At 34.2% G+C, this 13467-nt stretch overlaps 1 protein-coding gene across 2 annotated transcripts in view; it reads right to left on the bottom strand.

Moving 5' to 3' along the window:
* The window catches only part of LOC106868391 (uncharacterized), an 81296-nt gene extending 73392 nt beyond the window's left edge, over positions 1 to 7904 (bottom strand). Inside the window, exon 1 of one of the 2 annotated variants that reach the window (XM_052970646.2) lies at positions 7742 to 7904. The gene's annotated coding sequence lies outside the window, so the exon portion shown is untranslated. The remainder of the gene's footprint in view (positions 1 to 7741) is intronic. The other variant, XM_089358571.1, reaches the window with a different exon arrangement.
* Positions 7905 to 13467: the final 5563 nt, after the last annotated feature.

The following is a 13467-nucleotide window of genomic DNA, read 5'->3' as shown; positions in this document are numbered from 1 at the left end:
ATATATATATTATATATATATATAGAAAACATATATATATATATATATATATATATAAACATATATATATAAAAACATATATATATCTATATATATATATATATAAACATATATATATATATATATATATATAAACATATATATATAAAAACATATATATATCTATATATATATATATATAAACATATATATATATATATATATATATAAACATATATATATATATATATATATATATATATATATATATATATATATATATCACACTAAACGTATGGCTAACATTTAGAAAACTGGGTCCACTGCAGAAAGCTTTTGAAAATAACAGAGCAACAAACTTTCTATTTATCAAATTGTAGAACGTAGCAACTTTTAAGAAAGAGAAAAAAAAAAGCCGACTGGTCACTGGGTGTAAATGAAATAGTATTTAAATTAATAGTATGAGTGTGCGTGTGTGTGAAAACAGCGAGAGTTAAAACTGGAAAACTAATTGCTGGCATGGGTGAGAGAGAAAGAGAGAGAGAGATGAAAGGAGAGGTGTATGAATGTGTGAAAAACAAATTGAAATACTGCAAAAACAGGAGAGAAAGGCAGAGATTAAAAGACATGCAGAGGCAAAGAGAGGCTAAGCTAGCAGCAGTACAACTACAGACTGCAGGGATTAAAATATGATTCGACACCACCCTTCCCCCAAATGTCTGTGCGATCGCCTTACATAACAGCTTTTAGGTAGAAATGCTCATTTGACAATAACTAATTTGTTATCAACGCTTTTTACTTTTGTTCTGAATGTTTATTATTGTTTGTCTTCTTTTTTTTTTTTTAGATGAGAGAAAGAGAAACGAGCAGAGAAAGGATTTAAGTGGGAGAATGGAAGAAAGAGTGACGCCAGCGGATGTGTGCAGATAGGCAGATATGTTCAGAGCAAGATATAGGCAAGAGAGAAAACAAAAATAAAAAAGAAAACTGACAGATAGACAGATATATACAGACTTACAGATAGAAACACAAAAGCAGATAGACAAGTTAAGATAGACAGACACGCGGCAGACATAGAACAGTAGCAATATAGGGGGGAGGGGGGAAAGATTAAATAGAGGGAGGGAGGGAGGGAGAGAGCGAAGCAGCCAAATAGAAAGTCAGACAGAAGACATAGGCAGAAAGATAGTATTATATATTTATAACTATGTTGATTTGATATATGTGTGTATAGATAGATAAGAAAAACTAGAGTCCGAGTAAACTAGTTATGTGTATAGACAAACAGACAGACAGAGTTAGAGGGAGTGTCTAGAATGGTGGAGAAATAAGGGAAGAACGTGCCTATGTTTGAGTGTGTCTGCAGTGGTGGGAGGAGAGGGAGAGAGAGCATAGAGAGAGAGAGAGAGAGAGAAAGAGAGAGAGAGAGAGAGAAGGGAGGAGCTGTCTAGAGTGGCAATGTCATATCTACACATAGTAACAGCTTAGTAGTCACCAAGTGAAGCAAACAAGCAGCAGCAACCTTATAAGACAGACAGGGTAAAAAGCAGCAAGCTTAGTGTGTGTTTGCATTATTGTGTATTTATGTGTTTGCATGTGTACAGTCAGGTATCGAGCCGGTTCTTCACTGACAGACCTGGCTTGGGAAAAAAAGCAGACAGACAAGACGAGAGAATGAATGAATGAATGAATGAGAGACGAAGACAGAAGCAGACAGAGAGCAAATTTGCATAATTTCTAGACAGATGACTAGACAGCAGCAGTCGAAACAACAACAAATGATATAAGAATAACACTGCTTATTTGGGATTGTCCAAAGCAGTGACACTAACTTTTTACACACACATTTGCAACAGACATACACTAAAACACAGATAGACACTCAAAATACACAAACATACAGACACATGCAGATAAACACTCCAATATTAACATATATAGACGGACACGTAGACGCAAATAGAGAACTCACACACACACACTCACACACACACACACACACACACACACACACACACACAAACAAACATAGATACTGAATACATAGTCAAGAATGCTCATGGTAGATACACATAGATATACAAACATGAAACGACAGACACTCACCTACATATCGCGTATACAGACATATGCAAACAAATATACATATGTAGACAGAATAGCTTGTGCAGTTGTATCAGACAGAATCCGCACAACACATGCAAATTACACACACACATACAAATATAAACGTAAACACATGCTTACAGACAGATACTATACATAGATTTTAAAAAAATAATACTCTCACGTAGAGACATATTGCAGACGAAGTAGTTGAACGATAAAATCAGGCACATAGAACATAGTCTAGGCGCTTGAATGTACACACACACACAAATACTGACAGCAAACCAGGGAAATTTCACATTCAGCAGAAAATGTATATAACTTCATTGACATTTAACAAAAGGTGTAAGAACAACGGAATTCTGTGCCTAAGACTTCAGCCGGCAACTAGACATACTTAGTGTTTCATAGCAGACCACTTTAGTGTAAACCGACGCACATGCACAAATTCACTTCTCCAGACTCATCTGACTCAAAACATGCACAGTAAAAAGTAAAAAAAGAAACGTAAATTTAGCTGTTGCTTCCTTAATGCCAATTTCCATGACTATCATAACCGTCGTTCCGTTTTCTGAACTTTGCAGCTTTTTTCTTTTCATATTTTAAATAGTTTCGTTAAATTAAACCAAGGCAGTAGTGCTGCTTCGGTTGGGGCCTTGTAGTTTTAGGGTTTGTCAATATCTCATATGGAGTGCTGAAAATATTGATGAATATAATGTTTCATTCCGGCACAAGACGTAAAATTTTGGTGAAATGTTTCTAATTGTAAGACCTAATGCTATTGAGTTCATGGATTTCCTTGTTGCTTTTCCCGTATCTAATTAAAACACGGCTGGGGGCAGGAAGTCAAGATTACAGCTTCGGTTGCTTTTGACAACTTGATTTTTAAGTCAGTTTGATTACGCTGTTTGCTTGTTTGTTGTTGGAGTGTGGTGGCTGTGATTCCTGAAGTTGTTTAGCTACAAAAGTCGGCTCTGATCGAGTAGATCTATGATCAAAAAGCACTTCTTAGTCAAAATATTCAAAATGAAAGACCTCCGGGACAAGCAGAGACACAATTTGCTGCTTTAACTCAGCAGTCTCTGACCCCCACCCTCACTCACACAAAGTTATATCAACTGACTAAACCCTTACTACCTACAAAGAAACAACTGTGAAGCTTCGCCCACCTCACTGAGTTGGTCATAACCAGAACCCCCAAAGAATACTGCACATTGGAAAAAAAAAGGTTCAAGAAAGTAACAGATCCGCTGACAAGTTACACTCGATACGACAGGTAACAGCTTGTAGGAGTCCGCAATAAAGACTTCATATAGACAAAAGCAGAAGTCCACTTGGAGCAATGGATCTTCGCTTGGCCAACTAACCTATGCCCATAGGTCTTTCGATCAGCACTAATCAACAACCACGACAATAAATGTTTGACTATGAAACTTTAAAAAAGTAATAAGTGATATTTTTTTCGAAGACTGAATATTTAGTACCAAAGTACCTCTATCACAAATTAGCATTAGAGATAGAACGCACTGCTTGTACACAGTCCAATGAAACCTTTACGTAGTCTCTGGAAATGTTAGCAACAGCAATCAAATCACGTTTGAACAATCCCAACTGTATGAAAAAGGAATAAATATAGCATGGAAACTAATTCTGTAAATAGTATATGCCAGACAGGAAGATGAAAAAGCCACGGCTAGAAAGCCAGCTTCTCAGATCAATACGTCGGACGTATTACAATCTTCAGCACGATTGTTTCAAATTTTGGCATAATGTCAGCAATTTTAAGGGCAGAGGATTGATTAGTCGATTGCATCGATCTCGGTATTTGACTGGTACTTAATTTCATCAAACACCAAAATGATGAAAGGAAAAAGTTCACCTCGGCAGAATCTGAACTCAGAACGTTAAGGGCCGGAAGAAATGTCGCTAAACATTTTGCCAAGCACATTAACAATTCTGTCAGCTCGCTCGTTATTCCTCAACAAAATTAAAATATGGAATATCTGGAGAGCTGGATCAGGGAGTAGCATCAAGATATAAGACCAGCTGTCTTTGTATCATAAGATTTGAGTACAGCTAAAATGAAATACTCAACAACAATAACTGCATGTATAGTTGTATTAGTAACATAGTAATAGACCATTACCAATAACTTTTTAGGCTTAATTAAAGCCAGTTTCAAAATTCAGAACTCCATCAGAATATTGGCGGAGGTCGGGTGTTTTTCCCCAAAAAAGTTTCTTCGGGTCCATATGTTTTCGATATTGGAGATAACGATTTTGCCAAAAAAAAAAAAAGTTTTCAACTCTCCCCTCCTTATCCATTTTTATTTATTTATTTTTAAAAAGTCTTTCTTTTTTTTTCCAATTAAATCCACGTGAAAAAATACGGAGATTACAAATCTGGAAGAAATATATATTTTTTAAAATTTGAAATTTTCTTAGAAAACATCCTGTGTCGCCCGTCTCCACCCTACCCGCTTTTCAAAGGCACTTTAGTTTGCGCATACGTGAATTGCTCCTAAAACAGCAGACGAAAGGCATACCAAACCCTTACTATGCTAGAAGTAACCGTTAAATGTCTGGAAAATATTTTTACCTTTGAAGGATTTTATTCATTTTATTTTATCTAATATAAGGTTTTTAAACCTGCTTGCTCATAACGAATTGTAAAATAAAAGTTGATCAAGTTGAGCATTGCAAATGAAAATTTCTGATGAATTTTTCTCTCCCCTAAACCTCAACTTCCCATATCTATTTCTGTTTTGATGCCTTGCCACGAATTATTTTACGTGTTGTGTTCATATAGAAATAGCAAATAATTCATAAAAACTTCATTAATTATGTGTATTTAAACAAATTACGGAAAATTTACTCAGTCAGAATTCCACTAAATTATGTTGATTTGCAACGAACATGTGTGTGTGTGTGGAGAGAGAGAGAGAGAGAGAGAGAGAGAGAGAGAGAGAGAGAGAGAGAGAGAGAGAGAGAGAGAGAGAGAGAAACGATTGCTTCAATTTTAGTATTTTACCCCTGCAAAGTACTCCAGACATCGAACAGTAATAGTAGAACAGACTGAAATCTAAACTACAGTCAAGTGTCCTTGGTGTTGTGGGCACAATAAACAACGAACTAGACAGTAAAAAATTTTTAAAGAATGTACAGGACTTGCAAAAACATCTTTCTATAACAACATGCAACCTTCTAAAGTTTCATTTTATTAAGTACTCGGCTTGAGTGAATTATTTTTAGTTATAAAACGTTAAGTGCAGAGTTTAGTTTTGATAAAATAAGTACAAGCTACAGTATTCTGAGAAGTCAGTGAAATTGTGTTAAGGGTAAGGGTCACTGCAGATACAGATTAAACAGAAGCATTTTTATATGCTTTGCAGATTGTTAAGGAAACTTAAATCAAAAACTAAGGTTATCGCTCTAGAAAGCAAGCCATTTAAGAAGCAAAGTAGTAAAACAGTATAGGAAACCAACAGGGTCTCGTAGTAAGTGAAAAATAAACAGCATTGAGTCACCATATTTAAAAGTAACGTCAAAAAACAAGGTCACTGTCAGTGGTATAGAATTTAAGTTATTATGTAAATGAGCAAGCAGTAGAAAATGGGTCAGAGCAGTGACCTAATGCTAAGGGAGAGACAAGAATGCTAAATGTTTCATGCAAAAAAACCCTTTGCTGTCGGCGAGTGAGAAAGAAAGGAAACAAATCATGTTTATGGGAGCAATGAGCATATATATATATATATATATATGTATATATATATATATATATATATATATATACATAATACAAAAAATATATATGCATGTATACACACATATATGTACATACTTACATCTACATGTGTATATAGATGCATATCAGGGTACAGGACGTTAGAACAATGAACTACAGACAACGGAACGAACACATAGGGAAAAAAATAGCCACTTGGAATTAATCGTTCGTCAGCTGCCTCTTTTCTAACTAGACGTTTCGAATATATATATATATATATATAGATATAGATAGATAGATAGATAGATAGATAGATAGATAGATTCAATCGCATATGCATGTGTGAGTATACGTGCGTCTATGATTTGTGTAATACATATATATTTATGAATGGATATGTCTATCTATCTATCTACCCACCCACATACATACAGATACGTAAACGTACACTTCGACCTTGTAAGAAAAGTGCTACCTGCTCAACATTGCTGTGGGTGTAGGGCGTTTAACAACCTTAACTAGAACGAAATCGAGGACATAATCGAAGTCTTCAACACTAACGAAACAATGTTATGAAGATCTATAAATCTGTACATAGAAACAGAAATAAGAACATCTATTAAATTTGAAATTTTCACGGCTCCTACCAGTCAACAAAATTATTCTCCCTTCTCTTCGCTTGGAGAAATGTCGGGCTGTGATAAAAAAAACCCAAAGAATTGAAATACTTACAGGCCATCTTGCTCTTGTCATTAAAGATTTAGTTATCTATATGATACTGAGAGACAGGCATGTGTGTTTTCTGTTATTGTACAAGACTGATACAATCTAACAAAGTAAAGCAAAATCATATATATATATGTAAAAATTAACACTTCCTTCTCCGTGCCTAGATTCGAAACCGTTAATAGTTGAACCAGTTATCACTTTGTCATTTCACAGGCAAACACATGCCTATCGCACCGACACTAATCAAAAAACATACCACATTTTGGTGACTCCACTATATATATATATATATATATATATATATATATATATATAAGCAACACGGATTTTAAAGGTTTAAACCTTTAAAATCCGTGTTGCTTTTTTTGATTTTTGATCACTTTGTTTTTGGAATTGTTTTGATAATACCACATTCAATTTTGAATCTAAATTACATATATATATATATATATATATATATATATATATATATATATATATATATACATATATATATTTCTCTCTCTATATATATATAGATGTATGTCTGAGTGTGTATATATGATTATGCATTATAAAATTTATAAAACGAGATGGAAAACACAAGCTTAAATCACAAATCAATTATAGAAGTGGCGATGTGGTAAGAAGCTTGCTTCCCAACCACATGGTTCCGGGATCAGTCCCACTATATGGCACCTTGTGCAAGTGTCTTCTATTATAGCTTCGGGCAGACCAAAATCTTGTGAGTAGATTTGGTAGATGGAAACTGAAAGAAGCTCGTCATATATATATATATATATATATATATATATATATATATATATATTTATAGGGAATAATTAATAAATTTTTCTCTTATGAGGTTTTTTCACGCTAACTACTTGATAAATTCTTATACAGATTTTATCCTATATTTAAATTATATATATATATATATATATATATATATATATATATATGGAATTAGTACTAGGCTTACAAAGAATAAGTCCTGGGGGTCGATTTGTTTGACTAAAGGTGGTGCTCCAGCATGGCCACAGTAAAAATGATTGAAACAAGAGTGTGTGTGTGTGTGTGTGTAAGTATTGTGTGTATATATGTGTGTGTGTGTGTGTGTGTGTGTGTGTGTGTGTGTGTGTATATATATATATATATATATATATGCATGTATGTATCTATGTAATTATGTATATGTACATAGAGCTTATATACTTACCACACACTCTTTAAACACAATTCAAATCTTAACGTCTCCTCGTCTGCAATTGTTTTTTAGTCTGTGCATAACTAAACTCATTTACTATTATCACCCTTCCCTGTCTCTTCGTTTTCGTCACTCTGGTCATTGACCTCTTATTAACGCCTTTTTTTTCTCGTCTGGTTAACACCCTCCTAACCATTACCTCTCATCCGAACCCCCTCCTTCCATTATTCAAACCTTTATGCTCAGTGCTTACCATAAACATTAAAATGTCAGTACTCTGATCTCTGCATGGCATACAAACTTTAGCTAGATTTGCCAATTTTAACTAAATAACTTATACTGACGCAAACCACCAGTAGTTTCCTTGGACTCTAGTTGTTGAAAAGCAATCCAAATTTAAGAACAGACCACATTATCTGTGTCTTTATAAAGATGGTTGTTAGTTTGTTGAAGGAAATTTGCTTGCTATTTCTAGCAGTTCAAGATGAAATGTAGAGCCTCCCTCATTGAGGCTATCAAATAGTAAGGAGTTCTGATCAGGACAATTTTAGTTCAGGTATTAATTAGCATGTAATATGCAGATGAGTTGTTTGTAACCAGACTTTAACTGAAGCAGAGTTACCCTTTTGTGCATGAAAATGCCCCAAGCACATCAGATACAAACTTCCAGTTTTGAAGTCATCAAACTTGAAACCTCACCTCCAAATTTCATGTTAATTTATATTGAAAATACCACCTTAATAGTCACAAATTTAAATTGCCTTCATTATTTTCAAAATTAATTGAAATAAATGCAGTATGTTTCAATTGAAATATGGTAACAAAAGGGTTATGCAAAGTTATAAACATATACAATACCATTTGACAGTGTTTAAACTGGAAACTCTTGTACATATTTGCACTTCAGATGTGTCAGAGCCCCAGAACAAGCTAAGATAAGAGTTAACACAGCCCACCCAAAACAACCCATTTTTTAAAGTGTTTTTTTTTTTTATTTTCTTTTGGTTTGTTTAAGTGCTTTAAAACAGGGGTTTTCAAACTGTGGTCCGCAAGGACAAGACAGGGGGTCCGTGGACAGCAAATACTTATTAAGGGCAATTTGATTTTATACATGTTTTTTAATCGAAATCTTTTAATTGACAATAAACCTATTTGTTAAATACTGTTAAATAAATAAAGGAGTGGCTGTGTGGTAAGTAGCTTGCTTACCAACCACATGGTTCCGGGTTCAGTCCCACTGTGTGGCACCTTGGGCAAGTGTCTTCTACTATAGCTTTGGGCCAACCAAGGCCTTGTGAGTGGATTTGGTAGACGGAAACTGAAAGAAGCCTGTCGTATATATCTATCTATATATATATATATGTTTGTGTGTCTGTGTTTGCCTCCCCCAACATCGCTTGACAACCGATGTTGGTGTGTTTACGTCCCCGTAACTGAGCGGTTCGGCAAAAGAGACCGATAGAATAAGTACTAGGCTTCCAAAGAATAAGTCCTGGGGTCGATTTGCTCGACTAAAGGCGGTGCTCCAGCATGACCGCAGTCAAAAGACTGAAACAAGTAAAAGAGTAAAAGAGTTATTTTAAGCAAATATTTATGTATAAATTTCATAAGCGTTTATAAGGGGGTCCCTAAGGTAAAGCCTGAAATATAAAGGGGTCCGCAAGTCAAAAAGTTTGAAAACCCCTGCTTTAAAAAGTGAAATAAAGTTTAAGAAAAAATTAAGATGGAAAGAAAAGGAAAATGAGTGAAAATTATATAGTTATAATTAAATATCAAGGATGAAAGTTACAATTATTGGATGCTTTAAGCAAATGTGTGTGTGAGTGTGTCGATTGTTCACTAGGTCATTATTCTGGGTTTCTTGTGTGCATTTTGTTCAATCGACAATAACTGAATATCTGTTGCCTCAGTAAAATGCATGCAAACAAGAAACTTAGGTGGAAGTGGGAATCATGAACTTTGAATGAATAAGTAAACTCTACCTATTATATATGTATTCATTACTTTTTCTCCTGCATGCACAACTAGTGAGTGTGTTTAACTGTTTAGCATTTAAACTGATCATATCTGGCCCCAATTTTCTATTTGTTTTATGTTCAAAACAAGCCAGATCCAACCTCTCACACTTACCCTGCAATGTCATTGCAGGGTAGATGTGAAAAACCTTGAAGCTACAAGAAAAGGCTCAAGTGTTTTATACATAAGGGCATGCATGGTATGGTAGGAAGTTTGTTTTCTAACTACATGGTTCAGAGTTCAGTCCCACTGCACAGCATGTAATGCAAGTGTCATCTACTATAACGTCGGACCAACCAAAGCCTTGTGAATGGAAGAAGTCTGTCATGTATATATATGTGTGTGTGTATATGTTTGTCCCCTACCATTGCTTGACAACTGGTGTTGGTGTGTTTACATCCCCATTATTTAGCTTTTCTGCGAAAGGAACTAGTAGAATAAGTACCAGGCTTAAAAAAAAGAAATAACCTCTTCAAAAAGGTGCCCCAGCATGGCCACAGTCTAATGACTGAAACAAGATGCATGTATAAATGAATATATATATATATATATATATATATATTTATATATAATGTGTCAGACTTATGCATGATTTTTAGTTGTAAAATTTAAGTCATAGGAATAATTCATTATGTGCTGTTCTACACCAAAAAAAAAAAAAAAAAAGCAAAAATACAGAAGTAGTAAAATAAATGAAGATGTCATTGATGAAAAAGCGCACCTGAAGTGATGTGGGTTTATTTGTCATCAATGACAATGGAAAGAAAGGTAGGCAGTAAGTTTCTCAAGAGGATGATAAACAAGGAATAAGAGTGGCATTGCAGTATTTTCATTGAGAGAATACTCTACCAGAGTAGTGGAATATGTTCATTGAGAGAATACTCCATCGGAGTGGTGGAGCACGTTCCTTAAGAGAGAATACTCCACCATAGTGGAGGCCAGCTATAAACACTAAATAAATGGAAGTTGGTATATATTATAACGGTTGATATTGTAATAAAATTGGATGGGAACTATGATTCAACTAGGCATATGAGAATGCTTTAGAAAACTTATCCTGGTTTCTTGTTTTGTATGAAAAGTAGACTGAATGAGTTATATTTATATGTAACATTGTATTGGTATGAAGGTGCTTAGGGTACTGCATTCTCAATAGAATAAGTACCGGACTTAAAAAAGATAATTCATTCAGCTAAACTCTTCAAGGTGTTGCCCCAGCATTGCCACTGTCCATTGACTGAAACAAGTATAAGATAGATAGATATAAGGCTGGTAGGGGCATCTTGGGGAAGAAATTGAGCAAGAGGCTCAATTCTGCACAGCTATCACATTACCTATTAACAAAGATGAGAAAAATCTCACTGAACATGAAAAATCCATTTTCTGTGAAATTATTTCTTAAATTGAAAAAATTACCTCCTCTTTCAAAGCTACTAACAATACATATACAGACTGTCCTCATTTAACGACCTACCTATTTAACGACTACTCGGAGTTACGACGAACTTTACGAGCCGTCATTACATATTTTACAACAATAGAACTTGAGGCGATGGATCCAAATTTTGAGCGATTTTCCAAGGTGGAAAGGCAGACAACTGAACTTTTCCGATGTTATCGAGAAATTTATGACGAAAAAAAGAAGATAACAAAGCAAACAACACTGACGGGATTTTTCATGCATTTTGATGTCAAGAATGAGTTGCTTTTGTAATCTTTATCTAAAGTAAAACAAAGTTATTATGTTTGAGTTTCCTTTAAACCTTTTCACCTTTTCTATATAATCCTGAGAAAAGTTTATTAGGCATCTTATGTACTGGGCCTGGAATCAAAAACATACTTACAATGTCTGAGCTACAATAATACAGTATCCATATCCTAACTTTTAAGGTTTTCCTTGTGATAATCTTACTGTTACTTATTCATTTTTCAACAATTTATGTTAGTGATTCTTGGCCCTGTACTGCATACACTTCTTTATACAGTACGATATTCTGTTTTTATATGTATGTACAGTACACTATACCTATAAAAGAAAAATATGTACCCTATGAATATTCGTTTAACGACGAATTTGCTTAACGACGGAGCTGTTGGAACGTAGCTCGGTCGTTAAATGAGGACAGTCTGTATATATGTGTTTGTGTATACTCACACACCATTGCTTAACCCTTTAGCATTCAAATTACTCTGTCAAATGTAATGCTTATTTATTTGCATTATTTTGAATTGATCATGTAGTATCTTGCAGCTTCAGGATTTCAATAATGTTATTTGTTTACTTTTAAAATTACATTCTATGGTAGATAGGAAAAGTTGGATTTGGCTGGTTTAAACATAAAACACGTAGAATATTTGGGCTGGATATGGTCAGTTTGAATGGATAAAGGGTTAATGCTACCCTTTTTTCATTAAACATGTGGTCATATATTCATGTTACATCGAAACTATTACATATTTTCATTATGCTTGCCATGGCTAAATTTTTCCATATCTATAAAATGTGAGCTAAGGGAAATAACTTAAGTAGGCCTGTGGCATGATTTCAGATAATCCAGGTAGGTGGTGATGTACTGAATTATATAAAAAAAAAAAAATTTTTTTTTTAAATCCACCATAAGTTGATATTTTCTCCCACCTAGAAGAAAGATATTCCAATTTACTTTGTAAAAATTGTTAGCAACTCTCCAAGAGGAAATAATGTTTTTTTGTTAAAAATCAACAATTAATTTCACAGATAATTGAATTTTCATAGTTACTGCGACAAAAATCTGATCTTTATTGATAGGTAATGTGACAGCTACAGTTATGACAGATGGCGCATGGGTACTGCTGGTAACATGTAGTCTATTACAACTTGTTGCATACTTAGATCAGCAATGACTAAAGCAGGTACCCCACTCTGCCAGGCTTGCCTGTGAAGAGGGTTGCCAGAAATGCAGGATAAAAACACTACTTGTCAAAAGAATACATGAACCTATCATTGGAGTCAATGACTCTTAAGCCACAGTATAGGAACTTAGAAATTCTGGATGACTACCCAGAATTTTATGTAAGGACTACAAGGAAGAAGGCACCATTTAGTTTTTGCAGCTATAGTTCTGCAAATTATATTGATTCTAGAACGTCTATGCTGATGAGAACACGGATGTTATTACCTAAGTAAAACGTTAATGTTCGAAACTGCAGCCCATAGATAATTCTTTATTCTGTATATTTCTCATTTCGTCCTGGCCTGGTGTTTTTGCGAAATTTTTCTGGAGAACATTATTTTTATTTGTGGTTGAGTCGTTGATGACCTCTTTCTAGCATATTGGATGTCCACCTAGTGGTCATCCCTTATACACGTGTATATATGTATATATGTATATATATATATATATATATATGTGTGTGTGTGTATATATATGTATGTATATATATATATATATATATATATATGTATGTATATATATATATATTATATTATATTATAATATGATTGAACGCCACACATTCTTTTCCAAGTAAGTTTTATCTACATATATATACACATATATATATACATGATTTCCAGGTACAGAATGTACTCAGAAGGCCTTGGTCAGCCTGAGGCAATAGGAGAAAACACTTGCCCAAGGACCCATGCAGTGGGACCAAACCCAGAAGTACGTGCCTATGCAGAAACACACACATTCACATATATACATGTGTACAAATATATATCTATCCATCTATCTATC

The sequence above is a fragment of the Octopus bimaculoides genome, chromosome 1 (assembly GCF_046866305.1).
Source record: "Octopus bimaculoides isolate indiv1 chromosome 1, ASM4686630v1, whole genome shotgun sequence".
NCBI lineage: Eukaryota > Metazoa > Mollusca > Cephalopoda > Octopoda > Octopodidae > Octopus > Octopus bimaculoides.
Note: the sequence above shows the minus strand (reverse complement) of the source record. Positions and strands in the feature narration are given on the sequence as shown.